The sequence below is a fragment of the Anabas testudineus genome, chromosome 18 (assembly GCF_900324465.2).
Source record: "Anabas testudineus chromosome 18, fAnaTes1.2, whole genome shotgun sequence".
Taxonomy (NCBI): Eukaryota; Metazoa; Chordata; class Actinopteri; order Anabantiformes; family Anabantidae; genus Anabas; species Anabas testudineus.
Genome location: NC_046627.1, coordinates 1,652,888 through 1,674,364, shown reverse-complemented (window position 1 = coordinate 1,674,364; position 21,477 = coordinate 1,652,888). Strand labels below are relative to the sequence as shown.

At 43.8% G+C, this 21,477-nt stretch overlaps 1 protein-coding gene and 1 long non-coding RNA gene across 2 annotated transcripts in view; both read right to left on the bottom strand.

Annotated features, from left to right (window-relative positions):
• The window catches only part of LOC113155740 (butyrophilin subfamily 2 member A1-like), a 121,479-nt gene that overhangs the window by 72,591 nt on the left and 27,411 nt on the right, over positions 1-21,477 (bottom strand). The window lies entirely within an intron of this gene.
• LOC113168409 lies at positions 203-803 on the bottom strand. The gene is made up of 3 exons (XR_003299408.1): positions 763-803; positions 498-611; positions 203-254 (listed from the first exon to the last, which is right to left on the bottom strand). It is a non-coding gene; the product is annotated as an uncharacterized LOC113168409 (long non-coding RNA).

Here is a 21,477-nt window from a genome sequence, read left to right as displayed (position 1 = left end):
TTCTCCTCCAGCAGCTGGAACAGAAACTATATGAATGACACAATCCAACTCAAATCATGGAGCCAAACATCAGATCCATGTTGGACAGACTGACGATCCACTGGTCTAAGAAGTGCAGCATGGAGATTATTATGAACACAACAGATGGAAAAGTAGAAGTTGGACATGTACAGACCAAAATTATGGAGTCCAGCTGTGTTGGATGCTGCTGGACAGACTGACCACTGGGAACCTCTGATCTCTCCTGGTCCACTCTGTGGAGGAATCATCAAGAATGAGCTCACAGTATGTCTGTCCACACAGAGACACACACAAGGTAAAGGTCCATGAAGACAGATTTGATGTGAACAGTGAATCAGAGACTCCCTGTAGTGGTGAAGCTTTACTGTCACCAGTCACTTTGGTTTAGTCTCAGCAGCTCTGAACAACAGATATCTCTGCCTCCCTCACTGAATAAGGATCTAGTGTTGGAACACAGCATAGACACATTCACTTACTCTGTGTCAGGTTCATGTTTAAAAAGAATAGGATGTTCTTTTGACCAGTCGCTCTTTAAGGACACACAGCTGGGTTCAGGTCCTGGTCCAGGAGATTCTGATCTTTGTTGGGACCTGATAGAAAAACAACTTTGGAGACGTTCACATATTCAGTCAAAGTTTCCTTCAAATAGAATCAGAAGAATAGTAAAAATGTCCTGATGAAATATTCAATTCTAGATGAGACTTGGAGACAGAATCAGTCCGATGGTCTCAGTCATCTCACCTCTGAGCTTTGGTCTGGCTCTCATGGTCCCCACACAGAGTGGTTTTAGAGGGAGGAACTCCCTCCTCTCTGTCCTCACACTGATCCATGCTGCTGAATCCACATCCACATCAGCTCACACACACTTTCTACCTTCATGTGGAGAGGAAACACAAATCATTGATGTGTAGTGAAAACTGAAACCCTCCTTTCCATCATTTCTCCTGGACAAAGATCAGCTGCTCCTCCACTGATTGGCTCTTCTTTCCTCTTTCATATCAGTGTCACTTGAATGCAGTCAGACAGCAGTGGGAGGCAGAGGAAGCTGTCGTCAGCTGCTCTACTTCTACTATCAGTCCACTAGACGGAGGCAGAGGAAGCTGCCGTCAGCTGCTCTACTTCTACTATCAGTCCACTAGACGGAGGCAGAGGAAGCTGCCGTCAGCTGCTCTACTTCTACTATCAGTCCACTAGATGGAGGCAGAGGAAGCTGCTCTACTTCTACTATCAGTCCACTAGACGGAGGCAGAGGAAGCTGCCGTCAGCTGCTCTACTTCTACTATCGGTCCACTAGACGGAGGCAGAGGAAGCTGTCGTCAGCTGCTCTACTTCTACTATCGGTCCACTAGATGGAGGCAGAGGAAGCTGCCGTCAGCTGCTCTACTTCTACTATCGGTCCACTAGATGGAGGCAGAGGAAGCTGCTCTACTTCTACTATCAGTCCACTAGACGGAGGCAGAGGAAGCTGCCGTCAGCTGCTCTACTTCTACTATCGGTCCACTAGACGGAGGCAGAGGAAGCTGTCGTCAGCTGCTCTACTTCTACTATCAGTCCACTAGATGGAGGCAGAGGAAGCTGTCGTCAGCTGCTCTACTTCTACTATCGGTCCACTAGACGGATGCAGAGGAAGCTGCCGTCAGCTGCTCTACTTCTACTATCGGTCCACTAGATGGAGGCAGAGGAAGCTGCTCTACTTCTACTATCGGTCCACTAGATGGAGGCAGAGGAAGCTGCTCTACTTCTACTATCGGTCCACTAGACGGAGGCAGAGGAAGCTGTCGTCAGCTGCTCTACTTCTACTATCGGTCCACTAGATGGAGGCAGAGGAAGCTGCTCTACTTCTACTATCGGTCCACTAGACGGAGGCAGAGGAAGCTGCTCTACTTCTACTATCGGCCCACTAGACGGAGGCAGAGGAAGCTGCTCTACTTCTACTATCGGTCCACTAGACGGAGGCAGAGGAAGCTGCTCTACTTCTACTATCGGTCCACTAGACGGAGGCAGAGGAAGCTGCCGTCAGCTGCTCTACTTCTACTATCGGTCCACTAGATGGAGGCAGAGGAAGCTGCTCTACTTCTACTATCGGTCCACTAGACGGAGGCAGAGGAAGCTGCTCTACTTCTACTATCGGCCCACTAGACGGAGGCAGAGGAAGCTGCTCTACTTCTACTATCGGCCCACTAGACGGAGGCAGAGGAAGCTGCCGTCAGCTGCTCTACTTCTACTATCGGTCCACTAGACGGATGCAGAGGAAGCTGCCGTCAGCTGCTCTACTTCTACTATCGGTCCACTAGATGGAGGCAGAGGAAGCTGCCGTCAGCTGCTCTACTTCTACTATCAGTCCACTAGATGGAGGCAGAGGAAGCTGTCGTCAGCTGCTCTACTTCTACTATCGGTCCACTAGATGGAGGCAGAGGAAGCTGCAGCCCAGCACACACAGGAATTCACTGTGACAGGATAATTTTAGTATCTTTACCACTAAACAACATTTAGAGACAGAAGTGATCATTTACATCCTCAATAGTTTCAACTTTAGCAGTGACGCAGATTCACAAATCATCAACATTTTAATCACAGTAATCAACTCCTCCTCAGTCAAAACTCATCAGCTGCTGATCAGAAAGTTTTATTCCAGTGAACAATTACAACAAACTTTCTATAGTAAGAAAAACAAAGAATCAAAACAATGAAACCTTTAGGGGAATCAGACGAAGTGGAGAAGAAGAGGACTCTCCGCTCCACAGCAGGTTGTTGATACTGATGAGTAGCTCAGTACCAGAACAGATCAAGTTCTACAAAACTTAACACCAATTTCTAAAACATGGCAGAAAATAAACTAATGAAATGAGGGAACTTCAACATCAACAGAGCCTCAAGTAACAAATGACATCACTGTTTTTTAAACAGGAAACAGTAATGAAGTTCACCCATTTGAGCAGCGGTACCTCGTTACAAAGGAATCCAGAACCCTGTTCTACCTGGTTGTTGTTAGTCCCGGCTGCAGACATTATGATGCCACTGTGAAGTGAACCATCAGGGAGACTTACAGCAGTGATAGGTGACAGCAGACACTCTGGGGCCCGGCTTCTTCACAAATTAAAGAGTCCAATCCGTGCAGCTGAAGACGTCAGAACTGGTTTATTGCTGCTGGGACTGACTCACTGAGACCAGAATCTGTAGATTGAGCTGCTTCTGGTTTGAAGTTTTCTCTACGTCACTGTGGTAAAACTGGAATTTTTAGTCCTTTGGAACAAACTAATGTTACCTCAGGGTTTGTGTTTTTCCTGCTGAGGGAGGAACTGGAACAGTCTGAGTGTAATGTGAACTGGCTGAACGGGTTTAATGACACTACTTGAAACCCTTCGTAGAACCCTGTGTAACGCATGGTAACATGGGAACAAACCAGTGGAACTTTGGAACCCATTGAGGAACGTGACCCAGTGGACCCACCGTTGTCATAACTTGAAGCCTCTGTGAGAATATGTACTAGGTAAGCCACTTTTAAATTCTTTAGTGTTAGGCTGTATAATAAAGGACTAAATGGGCCAATCTCTGTTATTCCTGCTGTTACTGGCTTACAGATAATGGGTTGAGTGATAATGGTAGAGAATTATAAAGGTCTCGACTAAAACAACATGAACAAGTTAACCTGCAGTCTGAGAACAGAGAGTTCTGCTTGGAAGATAAGGAACTATGAGGTCTTTAAGATAAGATGGAGCCTGATTATTAAGGGATTTATAAGTGAGGAGAAGAATTTTAAATTCAATTCTGGATTTAACAGGGAGCCAATGGAGAGAAGCTAACGTTGGAGAAATATGATCTCTCTTACTAATTCCAGTCAGAACTCTGGCTGCAGCATTTTGGATTAACTGGAGGCTTTTTAATGAGTTATTGGGACAAACGATTAATAATGAATTACAATAGTCCAGTCTGGAAGTAACAAATGCATGGACTAGTTTTTCAGCATCACTTTGGGACAGGATGCTCCTAATTTTAACTCTAATGTTTCTCAGGTGAAAAAAGGCGGTTCTAGAGATTTCTTTGATGTATGAAGTGAAGGAGATATCCTGATCAAAGATAACTCCGAGATTTCTTACAGTGTTACTTAAGGCCAATACTAAGTCATCTCAGTCGACCTATTTTACATATTTATTTTTAAAATAAGACTTTATTGATTCCTGATAATAATACAGAGTAGATCAGTAGTGTAATAATAATAATAATAATAATAATAAATACAACAACAACAACAATACTGTATACAGTTAGAGAGGTGAGGTACAGCAGGTAAAGTTTGTAGGAAGCATCAAAAAACACTGAAGTCATAGGTGCCTCATATAGTTAGTATTCACTGACCGACCAGTGGGAAAACAGGAAGGCTTGGTCCCACTACATTGGTCCTAGGGTCCAGTCCCCTTACAGAACTTATTTAGAGAGCAGAACCAGGACATGGTTTTAAGCTACGGATTTGTGAATTGTACCATGGAACTAACTTCCTCTGACTCCTAGTTTCTTTTTCAGAGGAGCAACAGTATCAAGTATTGTTCCAAGTGAAGCACCAGTACTATTAACAAGATAGTCCACTTGTGCTGGAGTAACGTTGAAATAACTGCCTTCCTCTGTGTTGGTACATGGCTCTGAAATAAAAGATGGAATCAGTTCCTTAAATTTGTCAACAGCATTTTCACAGAAACATCTACTGTAGTGAATCTTATCTGTAGGTTTAGTAAAGTCTGGTACTGTAAATTCAAATGTAATTAAGAAATGGTCAGATAAAAGAGGGTTTTGGGGAAAAACTATTAACTGATCAACTTCCACACCGTATGTCAGAATAAGATCAAGGGTGTGATTAAAACAGTGAGTGGGTTTATTTACATTTAGAGTCTAATAGTGAATTAAAGTCAGTGTTGAGGCAGTTATCATCAACATCTACATCGATGGACAATCTGCTGGTTCTTTAACTAGAAGAGGAATCAGCAGAAGTCCATTTAGTTTTTTCTGTGTTTTACTACTGTGATACTTCAGCAGACAGACGTCTGCTTGTCCACATGAACCAGGTTTGGTTCCAGTTCAGCACGGTCTCAGCTCTCTGTGGTCCAGATCTGATGGTGTTTGGCTCCGGTCTCCACACACGATCCAGATCAGTGTTTAAATTGTTGTTGACTTGCTGCTGTGAGTTGAATACTACACAAACACTACAGAGCACTACATAAACACTACACAGTACTACCTCTGCACGCTCAGCCACCTCATTTGCAACCTTTAAAAAACTGATGAAAACAGAACTCTTCATCATCTTCCTTTGACCTTAAACACTTTTTTTCAGCACTTTGCTTTGATGTTGTTTCTTCTTGACTTTGATTTTGTTTGCTTGCCTTGTTCCTCACTTGTAAGTCGCTTTGGATAAAAGCATTGTAAATGTAAATGTACTACATAAACACTACAGAGTACTACACTAATATTACAGAGGACTAAACATACGCTACAGAATACTACACAAACACTACAGAGTACTACACTAATATTACAGAGGACTACACATACGCTACAGAATACTACACAAACACTACAGAGTACTACACAAATACTACAGAGGACTAAACATACGCTACAGAATACTACACAAACACTACAGAGTACTACACAAATACTACAGAGTACTACACAAATACTACAGAGGACTAAACATACGCTACAGAATACTACACAAACACTACAGAGTACTACACTAATATTACAGAGGACTACACATACGCTACAGAATACTACACAAACACCATTATGTGGACTGGTTAACGTGGTCTTTAGTCTGGTTCCGTCACTGAGTTTTTACTAATGACTGGAACCATGAAGCAGGTTCTCTTGACCCTGGGTTCTGGTTCTGGTCCCTGCTTGGTCTGAACTGTGGATGATGACCTGATGGTTCCTGTGTGATGTGGTGCTGCTGGACAAACTCTGAGACTTTAAAACTACAAACTGATGATCAGGAACAAATGTCAGGTCGGACACAGGAAGTCCTATTTCTGACTCAGCTCAGACTGGACCTGAGGGTCCACCTGAACAGTTGTTCTGTGGTCTTTGGTGGATCTGGTTGAGCTGGATCTGAACACTTTTTCACACAGGAAACACATTTTCTACAAAACAAGATTTTATTTTGTAGCAGCTGTTTAGTTGAGCTGCGTTTGTGTCACATTAAAGGAAAATAAAACCAACAAGACTTAAAGTGTCCAAACAAAGTCAAACAGAGAAATAGAAACTCTCAATAAAAAATAGAAAATAAAAGTCCACACATGCAAAAAGCTGCTGCAGGATCAGGTCTCTCTGCTGGTCAGAACTCACAGGTTCTGGATCAAAAAACTACTCGGCTCTAGACCCTAGAATCTGGTCTGACAACAAGCAGTGCATCCAGCACCACTGCCGGTATAAACCAGTCTCTTGGTCTCTCTGTGCCCCCTTTAGACTGCAGCTGGTTTGAATTAACTGGTTTGTAGAACTAGAATCCATCATCAGAGTGAGACCTCCTGTCAGCACGTTCACTCTTTTCTATATTTACATATCTATCAATCTACAGGAAGTGATGTCACAGCCTGTTGTTATCCACGTGAGGAGCTTTTCTCGAATCTGATTGGCTAATTTGGGGGAAATGTTTGTATATCCTGGCCTAACTTTGGACTACTGCAACTAACCTAGACCTACCTGACTTACACCTGGACTGGACCTGACGTACACCTGAGCTACACCTGGACTGGACCTGACTTACACCTGAGCTACACCTGGACTGGACCTGACTTACACCTGAGCTACACCTGGACTGGACCTGACTTACACCTGAGCTACACCTGGACTGGACCTGACTTACACCTGAGCTACACCTGGACTGGACCTGACTTACATCTGAGCTACACCTGGACTGGACCTGACTTACACCTGAGCTACACCTGGACTGGACCTGACTTACACCTGAGCTACACCTGGACTGGACCTGACTTACACCTGAGCTACACCTGGACTGAACCTGACTTACACCTGAGTTACATACACCTGAGTTACACCTGGACTGGACCTAACTTACACCTGAGCTACACCTGGACTGAACCTGACTTACCCTGAGCTACACCTGGACTGAAACTGACTTACACCTGAGTTACACATGGACTGGACCTGACTTACACCTGAGCTACACCTGGACTGAACCTGACTTACCCTGAGCTACACCTGGACTGAACCTGACTTACACCTGAGTTACATACACCTGAGTTACATACACCTGAGTTACACATGGACTGGACCTGACTTACACCTGAGCTACACCTGGACTGAACCTGACTTACCCTGAGCTACACCTGGACTGAAACTGACTTACACCTGAGTTACACATGGACTGGACCTGACATGCACTTTGGGTGAACCTAGCTTTCCCCAGGACTAGACCTACACTACACCTGGACTTAACCTTAGCTGAACATGGACTACACCTACGCTAGACCTGGATTGCAGCCAGTCTGTACCTAGACTACACCTGGACTGTACCAGGGCTGAACCTTGAGTTAACCTGAACTGAACCTGGCCTACAGCTTAACCTAGATCATGGCTAATCTCTGTCTAAACAGCTCTGGGCTGACCCAGTACTACACCTAGCCTATCATTGGACTGATACTGGATTAGATGTGGACTGAAACTGGCCTGCACCAGGACTAACCTGGACTGCAGTCCAGCTGCCACACTGTGTGGTTGTCTCAAGGGACCGATCAGGTCTGATGCCGCACTGAGCAGCAGTTTGTTTTGCCATCAACACTGAGAGAAGCTCTTTCAGTGACAGATCCACTTCGTTCAGAGCAGATCCAGACCTGCAAAGGACACAAGGTGAGTCAGTGAGTGGGAGGAGTCTGTGGTGTGGTGGGAGGGGTTTGTTAGGAAGGAGGAGCCTGTTACCTTGGTGTTTGTTCCACTTCTTGTACTGGCAGGACAGCAGGGCGAGAAACAAACTGAGGACGATCAGAACCACAGAAACGATTCTGCAGAGACAGAACGGACATGATCAGCTTGATAGACCTGGATGTTCTAACTGGACCTGGTTGTTCTAACTGGACCTGGTTGTTCTAACTGGACCTGGTTAACTCATCTGGACCTGGTTGGTCTAACTGCACCTGGTTGGTCTAACTGGACCTGGTTGTTCTAACTGGACCTGGTTAACTTATCTGGACCTGGTTGGTCTAACTGGACCTGGTTGTTCTAACTGGACCTGGTTAACTTATCTGGACCTGGTTGGTCTAACTGGACCTGATTGTTCTAACTGGACCTGGTTAACTTATCTGGACCTGGTTGCTCTAACTGGACCTGGTTAACTTATCTGGACCTGGTTGCTCTAACTGGACCTGGTTAACTTATCTGGACCTGGTTGTTCTAACTGGACCTGGTTAACTTATCTGGACCTGGTTGTTCTAACTGGACCTGGTTAACTTATCTGGACCTGTTGCTCTAACTGGACCTGGTTGTTCTGACTGGACCTGGTTGGTCTAGTAGAACCATGCTGTCTCCTCATCAGCCAGAATTTGTTGGACAACAAGGACCAAATGTGGAAATCCAACATTTCCTGTTTTGCTGGAGCAGCAACCTGAAACCTGATACCCTAACCTGAGACGTCAGTCATGACGAGCTGGGACCAGTTCTTCAGAGGATTTTCTAGACTTCCTTTACTCTTTGTGTTCTGACTGGATTTCAGCTGTTTGTAATGTAGAACCTGATTCTTCCACCGTGACAGAACTAGAACCAAACCACTCTAAGGTTCTGTCATTAGATTTTGTAAATCATCATCCACGGATCGTCACATGGGATTATTAAAAGGGATTGGTTCTTACATCACAGGTAGGACGATCCACATGTCAGGACCAAGGTCTGTGGACAGGAAAGACAAGAAGAAGACAAGTGATCAGACAGAAGGGCAGATCCAGAAGCTCAGACTTAAACCAGGTCTGTGAGATTACAGAGGAAATGGTCACGAGCTGCAGTCAGGTGAGTTTACCTGGTGCTTCAGTCGGTGTCGGAACTGGGGGGACGGTTGTTGTGGTTTTCTGTCCACATACAGAGTCTGCAGTCCTGGAACAGCTGACCAGAGTTTCCTGGTCAGTCTCTGGAGGACAGACAAAGACCAAACGTCAGTTCATCAAACGGTTTTTAAACATAGATTTCCAGATGTGATCAGTCCATCAGCTGCTGGACTTAATCTGTGTCCTGTAAGAACCTGAGACTCAGGACCCAGCTTCATGTGTCTCTGACTGACTAACAGTCCAGCACATCCTCTGGTAATGAGTTCGCTGACCCACACTAGGACAGTTCTGCATGACGGTTGTTTACTGATGTGAATCAGAAACAGCTGTTTGTAGAAACCATCTTATAAACACTGGATGATTCACAGCAGGTCTCAGACCGGTTTCTGAGGGTCTGGACTCCACAGAGGAATTTACAAATCAACAGAAATGCAGGACTAAGAGCTCAGATCATGATCACTACAGGACTCTGTGACTCAGATGGACTCGACTCACACAGTGACAAACTTCAGTTAGGGTTTGATCCTGGTCCTCATAGTTCTTTTAAAAACTGAAGGGGTCGGGACTGAACCAGAGAAACGAGAGCCGAAAGCAGCTGAGACCAGCTGAGACCTTTATTTTACTAATGTCTTCAGCATGTTTGTGTCTGTGGGTCTGTGGTTCAGGATCAGCAGTTTTCAGTAAACTATCACCTGGATCAGGTCTGGACTCACTGGTTTCTGGTTGTGCAGCTGTTGGTGGAGTATTTACCTGAGCAGACTGTGCACGGGACACACTGGATTCCCACCTGGTTCCCACGGGTTATGGTGCAGTTGGTCTTTAAAAAGTAACCTGTGAAGCACAAAGACCAGACCAAGATCACTAAACTGTTTCTGGACCTGGACCTGACTCAGACTGTTTACTTTTAGAAAAGCTGTTACCTTCCATACACGTGGGACATCCAGACGGGTTTGACAGAGTTCTTGCACTGCAGGGTTCAAAGTTCATCTTCAGCAGCAGACAGGTAATGAACACCTGGAATCAGACACACTCAGTCAGTTAAAGGGGACTCTGGTTCAGACTGGACTTCAAACGGTTCAGCAGCTGGTAAAACTAGGTCAACATCAATAAACAGTCAGGACTAAAGGACAAGACAGGAAGAAAACTCTATGGAAGAAAACTACCAGAGACAAAACCACCACAGAGACACAAAACCACCACAGAGACACAACTGGTGGACTGGATCCTGTTCTGGTTCTGATGGGGATCAGGTCTCTGCTGGTCTCAGTTTGACCTGCAGCTTGAAACCTAGACATAAACTCTCTTGTGTCGTCAACACTCTCTCTGTCTCTTAGCAACAAACCCTGCCGTCACCTGTCACCTGCATACCTGAGGAAGCTCCGCCCCCTCCACACCTACCTGTGTGCAGCCAGAGACAGCAGCAAACATGCTGCCGTCAGGCGTCTTCCCCCACTCATAAACCCATAAACTCAATCCACATGCAGGTTCATGGACAGTTTACAGAATCCATCAGACCAGGTCTACGACAGAAACCACTGAAACCTGAAAGAACTCATCAGTTTTTTAAAACCTTTTCCAGGTTCACAAAAGCTTTAGTGCTGCTACAATGAGGAGGAAGGAGACAAAACCAGCACAGAAAACCACCACAAGAGACCAAAACCACCACAAGAGACCAAAACCACCACAAGAGACCAAAACCACCACAAGAGACCAAAACCACCACAAGAGACCAAAACCACCCCAAGAGACTAAAACCACCACAAGAGACCAAAACCACCACAAGAGACCAAAACCACCACAAGAGACCAAAACCACCCCAAGAGACTAAAACCACCACAAGAGACCAAAACCACCACAAGAGACCAAAACCACCACAAGAGACCAAAACCAATAAATGTTGAGGTTAATATTGTGGTTCAGAGTCAGAACCTCCAGTCTGAGTTAAACCAGGTTTGTTTTGAGCCCCTCTCCTTTAAACCTGGACCCAGACAGACTTCAGTGCAGTAGAAACCCAGTAGAGTAACAGTGGAGACTCTGCTACAGAGCAGCAGCAGCAGAAGCAGAGTAACAGAGCTGCAGTCTGTTACCTGTCTGACTCACCTGTATTCCGTCCATCGTGTCCTCGCGGTCTCACACTGCCTGAGCTCAGACGAGGAACCGTGGACACTCTTATGATCAGGAGCCTCCTCTACACAGGAGGAGGAGTTAGACCCTCCCCCAGACCAGCCCCTCTGCTGCTGACTCAGGTCCAGCTGACGTCAGAGACTCTGCACACAGAACTGAAACTGAGGGGATCCGAGAGGCGGGGAGGTGGCTGCAGTCAGGCTCTGTACACAGGTGTATCCCAGGTGTGGGCTCCTCTACATCACCTGTCCACACCTGTCCCCACCCCCGGACACTTTGATCTGCTCAGAGCTGATGCAACATAAAACTGTCACTCCTCGTCCTGGTTTCGTCAGTCCTCGGGCTCACACATCTGAGACTAGTCAGCAGTGACCAGTCCAAGACCTGTGTCCATGGCAACGACCAGCAACACCTGCTGACAAAGACCAGGAAAACCAGGACGCGTATCTGAGAGGTTCTGGTCCCTGGTCTTGATCAGTCTGAGAAAAGTTTAGATTCAACAGTCGACGCAGTAAAAACATCAACGTGAATAAAGTGAAATAAAGAAAGAAAGTTTTGTTGAGACTGAACTCCTTATTGATTATTACTGTGTCCTGACTCAGGTTTTAATCTGAGAACAGTAAATTGCGTCGTTATTAATTCATCCCAGAACCTTTTGGACCAAAGTCCAATGAAGTGAAGTCCTGTTTGATCATAGCTGATGTTTGGACTTTTTAACTTTTCCTTACTGAACCGTCAGCGTTCTGTATCTAAACCTCACGGACTCTTTTTGTCTCGTGTGATTGTTGTCGTCCACCCAGACGGAGATGGAGGAACAGACCGAGCTGATACTGGTTCTGTGAGACTAAGATCCAGTCATTTCAGCTCCACCTCCACTGACCGCTGCGTTGGAGAAGAACCAAACTGTGTGAAGCTTCCTACAGTTTCCAAACTGGACCTGTGTCGTTGTAGCTGGACTCTGCTGCTGATGGACCGGTACCGTTAACTCTGCTGCTGATGACCCGGTACCGTTCACTCTGCTGCTGATGGACTGGTACTGTTCACTCTGCTGCTGATGGACCGGTACCGTTCACTCTGCTGTTGATGACCCGGTACCGTTCAATCTGCTGCTGATGGACCGGTACCGTTCACTCTGCTGCTGATGACCCGGTACCGTTCACTCTGCTGCTGATGCTCCGGTACCGTTCACCCTGCTGCTGATGACCCGGTACCGTTCACTCTGCTGCTGATGGACCGGTACCGTTCACTCTGCTGTTGATGACCCGGTACCGTTCAATCTGCTGCTGATGGACCGGTACCGTTCATTCTGCTGCTGATGACCCGGTACCGTTCACTCTGCTGCTGATGCACCGGTACCGTTCACTCTGCTGCTGATGACCCGGTACCGTTCACTCTGCGGTTGATGGACCGGTACCGTTCACTCTGCCGCTGATGCACCGGTACCGTTCACTCTGCCGTTGATGGACCGGTACCGTTCATTCTGCTGTTGATGGACCGGTACCGTTCACTCTGCTGCTGATGCACCGGTACCGTTCACTCTGCTGCTGATGACCCGGTACCGTTCACTCTGCTGCTGATGGACCGGTACCGTTCACTCTGCTGCTGATGCTCCGGTACCGTTCACTCTGCTGCTGATGACCCGGTACCGTTCACTCTGCTGCTGATGGACCGGTACCGTTCACTCTGCTGCTCTGACCAAACATTTGATTCCAGGATAAAAAGAGAATTAGTCTGAAAACGTGTCTTTTATTAAATCATTGTCTCCTTTAGAACCAACAGGAGCTGCTGCTGCTGCTGCTGAACAGTCGTCTGGGAATAATCACAGTAACCTCACAGCAAGTCTGGATCAGTCCAGGGTCCAGTTCTGGCTCTGATCACCTGAGAAAACTAAAGTAGAACCAAAACAAAACTGCTGCACAGATTGAATTAAAACGTATTCATCAGGAAAACCTGAGCTTTGTGCAGGTGGACTGAGGTGGGTCCAGCAGGGACTGACCTCAGACTGAGGACAGCACTTCACAGCAGCAGGTCTGGACCTTTAGTCACTCTGAGACCAGAAGGTTTAGGGATGGTTCCTTCAGGTCCACATCAGTCATGTTCCAGTTTCTCTCCGTCCATTGTCAAAGGTTTGGATTGTGTTTCTGTGACGGTGCTGACAGGTGGAGAAAGCTTAAAGTGTCTGGAGTGGAGCTCCTTCCCCGCATTATCTGTGTAGGTGTGTGACAGGTGCTGGTTCCTAACCTGAGTGTGTCTCACTGGTAGTTTCTCTGTGAGTCAGATGTTCAGACCAGTTTGTCTTCATCTGAAAATAACTCACAGCAGCAGCAGGTACGAGTCCCGACAGGTGAGACGGAGCTGATTCACCTCAACCTGACGTTGAAGTTACCACAGTAATAACCTTTAGTTAAACCAGCAAGATAAGAGTGTTACAAATACTGCATCAGTGTACAAATATCCTGTTACAGTGTACAAATACTGTATCAGTGTACAAATATCTTAATGCAGTGTACAAATACTGTATCATTGTACAAATATCCTAATACAGTGTACAAATACTATATCTGTGTACAAATATCTTAATACAGTGTACAAATACTGTATCAGTGTACAAATATCTTAATACAGTGTACAAATACTGTATCAGTGTACAAATATCCTAATACAGTGTACAAATACTGTATCAGTGTACAAATATCCTAATACAGTGTACAAATACTATATCAGTGTACAAATATCCTAATACAGTGTACAAATACTATATCTGTGTGCAAATACCCTAATACAGTGTACAAATACTGTATCTGTGTGCAAACACCCTGTTACAGTTTTACAAATATTGTATTTGTGTACAAACACCCTGTTACAGTTTTACAAATACTTTATCTGTGTACAAATACCCTGTTACAGTGTTACAAATACTGTATCTGTGAAGAAATACCCTGTTACAATGTACAAATATCCTGTTACAGTATTACAAATACTTTATCTGTGTACAAACACCCTGTTAGAGTGTTACAAATACTGTATCTGTGTACAAATATCCTGTTACAGTGTGCAAATATGCTTTTGAAGTGTTACAAATACTTTATCTGTGTACAAACACCCTCTTACAGTGTTACAAATACCCTGTTACAGTGTTACAAATACTTTGTGTACAAATACCCTGTTACAGTATTACAAATACCCTGTGACAGTGTTACAAATACTTTATCTGAGTACAAATACCCTGTTACAGTGTTACAAATACTGTCTTTGTGTATAAATACTCAGTTTCAGTGCAGCTGTCATGATAAAAGCAGTACCTGTGAGTAAATCAGTGAGTCTGTTTTCACAGTAACAGACCAACTGCAGTAATAAAGGCCACAAGTTTAAAGTAGAAATACTGCAAAATAATACTAAGTACACTAAACAAAAATTACTGCAGTAGTTTACATGTCGTAGTACTGCAGGCTGCAGTGGTTTACATGTAGTAGTACCACAGACTGCAGTACCTTCATTAAATATTAAAAGTAGCTGTTAGTTTGTGTCTGACTCGATGCTACACTTCCTCCCTTTGTTTGTTGTTTTGTTGCCTACTCTCCTGCTACACCCACAAATGGACTCTTCCTCTTTCTCCACTCTCTGGACTCTTTACTGACCGATGTGACGTTCATGCAGCGTTTCGAGTTGATACTAACTGGACTGTTGGTCCGTCTGTTCTTTAACCTTTGTTACTTTTTATTTTCTATTTTTAGTGAGTTGTAGTTTGTATTTTTGTTTATTGCTTTATTAGTTGGTACTTTGAAAGTTTTTGTTGGTTTATTAGTTCGTATTTTGCCTGCGTCACTGCAGCGCTTTTGTTTGTCACTTTGTAGTTATCCAACATGTTTTCGGGTCTATTTATGTTGTTAAGGGAGACGTCTACTGGTCTGGACCCTGTACTACATCCTATGGGTATTTGTAAGACAATAGTACTTCCTGAATCTCTGCTGCCACCGTGTGGCCACAGTTAAAAACTGCAGATTATCAACATTAATAACAGATCATCCACTGATCCAGCTCAGACTGACGAGGACAGACTGAGACAGTGGGACGTGAATAATGTTCATTAAAGAGACAGTAAGGAGGTGGTTTTACTGAGACCTGGTCCTTTACTGACTGACGAGGACAGACTGAGACAGTGGGACGTGAATAATGTTCATTAAAGAGACAGTAAGGAGGTGGTTTTACTGAGACCTGGTCCTTTACTCTCAGACTGACTGACGAGGACAGACTGAGACAGTGGGACGTGAATAATGTTCATTAAAGAGACAGTAAGGAGGTGGTTTTACTGAGACCTGGTCCTTTACTGACTGACGAGGACAGACTGAGACAGTGGGACGTGAATAATGTTCATTAAAGAGACAGTAAGGAGGTGGTTTTACTGAGACCTGGTCCTTTACTCTCAGACTGACTGATGAGGACAGACTGAGACAGTGGGACGTGAATAATGTTCATTAAAGAGACAGTAAGGAGGTGGTTTTACTGAGACCTGGTCCTTTACTCTCAGACTGACGAGGACAGACTGAGACAGTGGGACGTGAATAATGTTCATTAAAGAGACAGTAAGGAGGTGGTTTTACTGAGACCTGGTCCTTTACTCTCAGACTGACTGACGAGGACAGACGGAGACAGTGGGACGTGAATAATGTTCATTAAAGAGACAGTAAGCAGGTGGTTTTACTGAGACCTGGTCCTTTACTCTCAGACTGACGAGGACAGACTGAGACAGTGGGACGTGAATAATGTTCATTAAAGAGACAGTAAGGAGGTGGTTTTACTGAGACCTGGTCCTTTACTCTCAGACTGACTGACGAGGACAGACGGAGACAGTGGGACGTGAATAATGTTCATTAAAGAGACAGTAAGCAGGTGGTTTTACTGAGACCTGGTCCTTTACTCTCAGACTGACGAGGACAGACTGAGACAGTGGGACGTGAATAATGTTCATTAAAGAGACAGTAAGGAGGTGGTTTTACTGAGACCTGGTCCTTTACTGACTGACGAGGACAGACTGAGACAGTGGGACGTGAATAATGTTCATTAAAGAGACAGTAAGGAGGTGGTTTTACTGAGACCTGGTCCTTTACTCTCAGACTGACTGACGAGGACAGACGGAGACAGTGGGACGTGAATAATGTTCATTAAAGAGACAGTAAGGAGGTGGTTTTACTGAGACCTGGTCCTTTACTGACTGACGAGGACAGACTGAGACAGTGGGACGTGAATAATGTTCATTAAAGAGACAGTAAGGAGGTGGTTTTACTGAGACCTGGTCCTTTACTGACTGACGAGGACAGACTGAGACAGTGGGACGTGAATAATGTTCATTAAAGAGACAGTAAGGAGGTGGTTTTACTGAGACCTGGTCCTTTACTCTCTGACTGACGAGGACAGACTGAGACAGTGGGACGTGAATAATGTTCATTAAAGAGACAGTAAGGAGGTGGTTTTACTGAGACCTGGTCCTTTAGTCTCAGACTGACTGACGAGGACAGACTGAGACAGTGGGACGTGGATAATGTTCATTAAAGAGACAGTAAGGAGGTGGTTTTACTGAGACCTGGTCCTTTACTTACTGACGAGGACAGACTGAGACAGTGGGACGTGAATAATGTTCATTAAAGAGACAGTAAGGAGGTGGTTTTACTGAGACCTGGTCCTTTACTCTCAGACTGACGAGGACAGACTGAGACAGTGGGACGTGAATAATGTTCATTAAAGAGACAGTAAGGAGCTGGTTTTACTGAGACCTGGTCCTTTACTGACTGACGAGGACAGACTGAGACAGTGGGACGTGAATAATGTTCATTAAAGAGACAGTAAGGAGGTGGTTTTACTGAGACCTGGTCCTTTACTGACTGACGAACACAGACTGAGACAGTGGGACGTGAATAATGTTCATTAAAGAGACAGTAAGGAGGTGGTTTTACTGAGACCTGGTCCTTTACTGACTGACGAGGACAGACTGAGACAGTGGGACGTGAATAATGTTCATTAAAGAGACAGTAAGGAGGTGGTTTTACTGAGACCTGGTCCTTTACTCTCAGACTGACGAGGACAGACTGAGACAGTGGGACGTGAATAATGTTCATTAAAGAGACAGTAAGGAGGTGGTTTTACTGAGACCTGGTCCTTTACTGACTGACGAGGACAGACTGAGACAGTGGGACGTGAATAATGTTCATTAAAGAGACAGTAAGGAGGTGGTTTTACTGAGACCTGGTCCTGAACACTCCATCTTTCTCTCACATACTTCCTGTGTGAACTATATGGAACCTGTACCTGGATACTGTGAGTACTGCAGTACTCCTACTGCAGTATCAGAGTACTACAGTAGTTGTTACCACTTTGACTCAGGGAGGATGTGGCGAATGTTTCTCTAACTTCCTGTTTGAAGCTGCAGAGTGGACGAAGAACCAGGAAGAAGGACGAAGACACCAGTTGTTAGTGACATGGAGTCTCTGCTGCTCGGTGAGTCCAACACCTTCATCCAAACGTTGGTTTGTTCCTGACCTTCAGTGACCTTCAGTGACCTTCAGTGACCTCTGTCCTCCTGTTCCAGGTGTGTCTGTGCTGCTGCTGTCTGGACTGACTGTTTCTGCAGGTGAGCTGATGGAGGAGAAGACAATCACTGACACTGACAGTAATACACAGACATTTACTCTGTCTGTCTGTCTAACCTGGACCTGGTTCTGGGTCTGTTCTTGTCTCTACAGATCCTCTGTCCCCTCAGACTGTCTCTGTGGCTGTGGTCAAACTCTACTTCCTCCTCGTCATCGTCTGTCTCTTCTCTTTCTCCACCGTCCTGCTCGTGTTAAACTGTCGCAGCAGGAAGTCAGGTACTTCTACTGTCTCTAGCAGTAGTTGTACACAGACTTTGTAGTACAGTACTTCAGTACTACTGTGTATCTAATAATAATCCTGTCTCCATGGAAACAGCCCAGCGTGCCGGAGAAGGTCAGGGATTGGATCAAGAGTACGATGATGTCGTTGCTGATGTCACCACTGAGCATGAGCAGTGAGACTGTGTAGAGGAGTCACCGTGGAGACCGGAGAGAGGATCTGTGATGACATCATGTGTTACCATGTCCAACAGAGACAGGAACCCAGTGTTTCCACGGTTACGAGCTCAGTTCTATCAGAGTTCTGATGCTGGTTTGGACTCAGATGTTCCTTCAGGTTCCCTGGAAATGTTCCTTTGATCCAGTTCAGGTTTCACTGATCACAACAACTCTGTCGCCTCTGCTGTGGTTTTATTCTGCTCCGGGCTTTTATTTTGGTAGGCAGCTTTCTGTTGATCTTTACTCGCTGCTGTTTGTCCAGTGTGAACTCTGATGGTTCTGTGTCAGGACACATCATCAGAGGAGCTTTAGTCCTCAGCAGGAACTCTGTTCTTAACATTTAACCACGGTTAAAGCTCCATTTAAAAATAAAGTTGTTTAAAATTCAAAGAGAAGGTGATGATTTCCAAATGTCCTCCACTCATCTTTAATTCACAGTAGATACTTCATTTTCAAAGTATTTTAATCACATTGAGCAACTGTGGGTTGAGGTTTTCAACGGGAAGTGGCTTAATTCTGTAGTTCAGACACAGAGTCGTCAGTTACATTTAGTCATTTAGTCATTTATCAGACACTTTTATCCAAAGAGACTTACAAGTGAGGAACAAGGCAAAAAATCAGTCAAGGAGAGAAACATCAAAGCAAAGTGCTGTTAAAGAAGAGTTTCTGTGTCAAGAGATTTATTTTAGTACAAATGAAGATGATGAAGAGTCCTGTTTTCATCAGTTTTTTAAATATTAAAATGAATAAATAAAATAATAAAACTTCACGATCAAACTAAGCAAACATTAAAAGTTACAATTGATTCAGTAAAATAAATGTCTTTTATCTCTTTACAGTTTCCACAGAAATCTGGTTTCAGTGATTTGATCTTTCTCTGCAGCAGATTTACAGTCGATTATTGGTCCAACGTGTTTCAAAGGTCAAAATGTAATCAGGTCTGTTTAGCTGTGGATTCACCTCCTTTAGCAGCTTCATCACCCGAAAGCAAATCAAAGACGTTCTAACACAAAACAGACATGTTCAATAATGTGGAGGATTATAGAACAGTACAAAAGTATTAGCTCAGGATTACTTGAAGTACTAAAAGTAAACATACTCTTTAGACTCATGTTACTGGACGATAATTAGTGAAACATTAATGTGTTCATCTCCCTGTTTAATGATCAGATGTTTGAATCTAATGATTAGAACTTGAACAACTTGTTGCTCGCTGCTTCGTGTTAATAAAGTTTTATGATTACACTCTGTTGTTTTATTCATATGATTCTGAATCATTAGCAGTAATTAAAGAACTGTAGTAAAAGTACAATAGTTCCCTGTAGAATGTGCTGCAAAGTCTGAAGTAGCAGAAAATGTAAATACTAGTAGAACTCCTCATTAGTTACTTTACACCACTGATGATTACTATTTGTAATCTGCTACTTAAAGATTAGAAAAAGTATAAAATTTATTTCAATCTTTTTTAGAGAAGCTGAACAAACCTGGAAAAACTAAATGTTTGTGTTTAGACAGTTTATTTAAATTTAATACATTTTTTAAAAATTTCAGGTAAAGTATGATCTCTGTAAATTGTCCTTTTAAATGTCACTCACTTGTTAATGTTACACCCTGAAAAGGGAGAAAATCAGGAAAGATGACGCACACGGACTTCACTCTATGGCGTCTTTATCCAGAATCATTTTACAAAACATAACAAACATGGAAGCAAGCATTTTACACAATATGTCTATTGACATTACATTATACATCAGAATACATCTGTCTCAGTTGCTCAAATTCTGTCCCTTATACAGAAAATGTGCATATGATCAATCCACTAACTCTCATTATGTCTTTTGTACAGTAGCAACCAAAAAAGAAATACACAGAATATTATGTGAATTCACATTTACATCATCCTGTTGAATATCCCTTTACCCTGTCAGTTTTAGCTGCTAAATTACTTTTAAACAACATTTTGCTTGACCCCTGTCAGTGTACATATAGTAACAATAACATAAATATGTTTTAATAAACACACACATTTGCATTTCAACATTCCACCACGTGTAGAGCTAACGGCGCACATTTAGCTAACCATGCCTGTTGACACCGTCTACAACCTGGGTGCTAATACCTCCATTACGTTTGTAATAAGTTCCATTAACCCAAATATGCAATAAACTCTATTTCTTCTACTTTACTATACATGTAGACATTCTTTATGGCCTATCCATAACATTTTACACCTACATTTATTACACATTACACACACAACACAGCGCATTTTCACTCGTTGTTACCGAACGTACATTGTGCCACACTTGCTAGCTTACTAGCTACTTCCATCGTTACATAAACAAACTATGTCATTAACAGTTATTCGAACAGTTATTAACGTTATAAAACAAACTTAAATCAACATTTACTTACTTACTGGTCATATATACAAAACTTAGAAAGGTTTCAAATACCTGAAAAGGGAGAAAATCAGGAAAGATGACGCACACGGACTTCACTCTATGGCGTCTTTATCCAGAATGAAGCTACCGCGGCGATACTCCCTCTACTGGACACTCAGGTATAACTAATGAATTACAATGTGAACTCACCCAGCAGGTTCAGCTAATTCCCTGATTTATCACAGACTACACTGCTATTTTCTATATAAGGAATTGCATTTCTGTCTGGAACATTAACACTGTTTATAATACATATTTTACATATTTCCACTATTTTAAAAGAAGACAAACTCCACAAATAAACTCTGCATCCTGTACACTATTCTCTCAATTCCAAACTTACTCAAACTTTAACAATACTGTCCTAAGCTTCATCATCTGTTACTCTATAATTTCCATCTACTACATTAACACCGTGACTTCAGTCCCCTTCCCCAGTAGTCAAATTCTTCTTTGACTGTCTGAACAAAATCCAAAAGCACCAAGAAAAACCTGAAAATCTCCAGTAAATACACCAAACTTCAACAAACCAAAGTGTGGAGCAACAGTTTAAACAAAGGTTTAGTGTGATCAGTGTCGAATCAGTTGGTGATTTTCTGTCAGTGCATCGTTACTGTAAACTGCTGTGGAGCCAACAGTTCATCATTATTCTGCTCATTAAACACAGGAAACGCAGCAGGTCCATCAGATTCCAGGGAGAAAGGTTTGTCACAAGAAGCGAAGAGTGTCTGAGTCCTGCTGATGTGTTTTTGTACTGAT